The following is a 3944-nucleotide window of genomic DNA, read 5'->3' on the forward strand; positions in this document are numbered from 1 at the left end:
CTGGAACTTTGGGAACAGTGATGTGTGTCAACTGAGTGGATTCTTTCATATGCTGGCTCTCTGTATGAGTAAATTAAAACATAATTGTTATTATTTTGTGACTATTTTTAACTCACCTTCTGACTGAAAATTTTAAAAGGAAGTTGTTAGCATTCTCTGATCTGTGTAGTATGAGGTCAGTATGTGTGCTCTGTCTCACCCTGGGAGTGAATGCCAGAAGATCCAGTTTGTCTCTGCGAGTTGTGTGTCACTGCCGAGCTGGCTTGTAGCCCGGTGTCCTGAGATTGAGCAATGTTCCCAGTCTCCCTGAAAGACTGGGTTGAGATTCCTTTGAGAACGCACAAAGAAACGTGTTGAACCATGTATTTACGCTGCAGAGGTTTAATATGCAAGTTGCTTGCACATTATCTCAGGGTGTGAAAGAAAGCAAAAATGAAATCCTGACTAAAAAAGCAAGAATATTATTAGCGAAGATGAAAAGGCCACAAAAATTACTGATAAACCCTCAGTTGACTTCACCTTTGTGTGAACACATTGCTGATGTTCGGGTAAGGGACGCCTGATAAGGATCTGGTAAACTAAACTTGCTTCATAGAAATACCCCAAGTTAATATTTGGACACAGCAATCAAATACAGTCACAGGAATTAAGACTATTTGTTCTCTTCTTTAAAACTCCTTAGGTTTTAATTAGTTGTTTTTCCTCGTGCATTGTATGGTATTGCTATGAAAGCATCGGGGGGGTTGTGTATCGTTCCTAACCCTGGACATAATATGTTTAAATAGAATGACCCATGTTTGTCTCTCGCGCCCTCTGTTCTGTTCTGTGTCTCATTGTGTGTGTCTCATGTTTCCTGTTTTGTTTTGATAGTTCCTTGTTCAGTGTATTCAGTTAGGGTTAGGGTAACAAGGGAATGTTTCTCATTTCCTTGTTACCCTCAGTCTTTTGTCTTTCTCTGTTGTCACACCCTCCCACATTGCTGTGTGTTCTCCATTGTTCCTTGTGTTTTCAAGCTTTCTCCCTAGCTCCTTGTCCTGGTTCTTGTTTTTGTTCCTAGTTCCTTGTTCTCAGTTTCCAGTTTTAGGTTTTGTTTTCATGTATTTAGTTTCGAGTCTTGCGTTTTGGTCCAACTCCTACCTGCTGCACAGCATCTCATGACATCCATACCATATACATAGGCTTAAAATAAAAAATTAAATAAAATAAATACAAAATCGAAGGGGAAACCATGACAAGTGACCTACACAATATGTTGTTTGCTCAATACACATTTTATTATCTTAGTGTTTTCTCTTTTGGGGCAAAGATTACTCCGAGACTTAGCCAGCAGGTACATTTGTTTCACTGCTTTAAATGCTTTAATGTGCTTTTTGGCATATTGAACATATTTGTATGCTTATGTGCATTATTTCTACATATACACTCATATGGCACATACCTTTCACGACAGGCACGGAGGCTGTCCAGACTCTAGATGCACTCTCCAAACCATATGCCTGCTTTGTTGACAAACCTAAAACATTAAAAATCTAACTTTAGAAGTCTGTACATTTTTGAATTATGACACAGCTTTCATAATTTTCCCACTGTACGCCATCACAGAGGATTTTTAAACTAAAGGATCAGGATTAACAAAAGTATAGTTTTAGTTATTTAAGAATTAAAGCAATTTTTGTACATGGCTTGCCCCCACCCCACTCCAGGTCATGTGAGGCCTGCTATTCCCTAACTCTCAGTTCCAAACAGATGATGCAAGGGGACCAGCATTAGAGAAGAAATAAAAAAAACAAAAGAAATTCTCACAGAGGCAGTAAAAACTTTAAGAGTGCCCAAATCAATAATCTGGTACATTATTTAGAAAAAAAAGAACAGACTGGTCAGCTCAGCAACACCAAAAGGCCAGAACTCCAACAAAAGATAACTAAAGTGAATGATGAGAGAATTATTTCCATGGTTATTAAAAAAAACAGGTCAAACAGCGATATGTAGCAGGAGGTAGATGTATCAGTATCAAATTCTACCGTTAAGAGATGCAAATACAGAGCAGAAGACTTTCATCAAGTATTCAAGTATTAAAAACTGATATTTAAAACTTTTATATAAATATATTTAATATTTAGTTTTCCAATCAAAAGTAATAATAAAGTAATAAAATAATTATTCAATTCAAAATTGGCAAGGCAAAATTACAAAAACTATTACACTGTCGAAAAAAGAACCCCATCGGCCTAACTGTACTTTATATCATCTAGTTTGGTCTAGTCCCACGGTACGATTGTTTTATTTTTAACTTTTGCTGTGTTATTATTAAAGGTGTCAATTTTTATGTCTTGGAAATGTCCTTGAGTGTTTGAAATGCAGAAATATTATTTGTTATTATTGTTATTAACATAAAATGTTGATTTCATTGCTTGTTAAGTTCAACGTACTACAGAGAAATAAGGCTGTCTCAAAAGCCTCTGTTGTTTTGTAGAACATTTTTAAAATGTGGGAGTTAAAATAAACATGAGCTCTGGAGATTGTCATGTTTGATTGTCTTGGGTTGTGGTCATGTGACCCGTCACAGGTGATTTAAGATCCCTGATTTAAGATGATGAAAAGCAGGTGTGTGCAAAATGTCACGCACTGCTAAGATACAGGAAATAAGTTGATAAGTTGATAAGTTCTGCAGTATGCTTTTTTGTGTCCTTATATTTTTTTGGGGCCCAGTACTTAACTCATATATTTGTGAGTGCATGGATGGTTTTTCTGTTTTATGCAAAGACTTTATATACAAACATCTTAAGCTGGCACATCCAATGGCATGGAGAAAAGCCAAAAATTGCCTTTATTTAACTGGAAACTGTGCTTTCTTCAGGGCAATCTGTAGTATATATTATGTACCAGAGATGTGCTGATTGCATGTGTTGGAGGAGAATCCAGCTGGCTGTTTTTCTTCAAGGAGCTGGTTCAGTCTCTCGAGCAGAGGCAAAGCCTTCTGCTGAAGCAAACCCATGATCTTCACATTCGGTTGGTATCCACTGTACTGCACCAGGCCATATTCCTTGAACCAAAACTTCCCACACAGTACAGCCTAGACAGTCGAGCAGAAAAAGATAACTGTTACGCAATCCAAGCATTTATACAACAAGAGTCCAATCTTAAACCAAGGCACCTCACTGTCTTACTTTTACCTTCTAGTTTACCTTGAAGACCTAGAAGGATTGTTAAAATGACCCCACTATACACTCCTACAAAGTTTTATCAAAGATTTATCAGAATTGATTTAAAAGTTTATGAGTTGCAAACTCTACCAGCAAAGCCATAACTTTGATGGTGAAGAGATTAAGCTTGCTTTCACCTCACTTTGGCTGTTTACTAAAGGTTCAAACAAAACAGAGAGCAAAATAAAAGATAAAAATATCTGTTCTGTTTTCTGCTATTTTTATTTCTTTTAAGGGGTTTATTTATATTCAGTGTTCTTTATTCACCTGAGCAGTGTCTGCACGGAGCAGCGAAAGGTGTCTGACAAAGTGAAGTGGATTAAGAGTGGCCTCCAATTCAGTCTGTCTGGAACAACACTGCTCCACCAGCTCTCTCTGTCCCAGCTCTCTGTCCTGCAGGAAAAATAATGACAGCCTTGTTATTTACAGTGTTAGAGAGTGCTTTTCACAGCAAAGAGCTGGCGTTAAAGTTGAACTACAAGACGTTCCAAACCTCTCTATACCATACATTTTTTACTGCTGGCATAAAAGAGGAAGTGGCCTAACGGTGTCACTCATTTACACAGCTGAAGTGATAGCAATAAACCATAAAGCAACTGTTCTTACTGTAGCATGAATGTTTGTAGACCAATCTCCTGCCTGTGCCATCCATTTTTCCTGTTCCTCCTGCAGCTGATCCATATACATGTCCAATTTATCAAGGCTAGAGAGGAGCTCTGAATGCCAAACACACTGCTGATC

This window comes from Pundamilia nyererei, unplaced genomic scaffold, assembly GCF_000239375.1.
Source record: "Pundamilia nyererei isolate P.nyererei 1_Seehausen unplaced genomic scaffold, PunNye1.0 scaffold00003, whole genome shotgun sequence".
Classification (NCBI taxonomy): Eukaryota; Metazoa; Chordata; class Actinopteri; order Cichliformes; family Cichlidae; genus Pundamilia; species Pundamilia nyererei.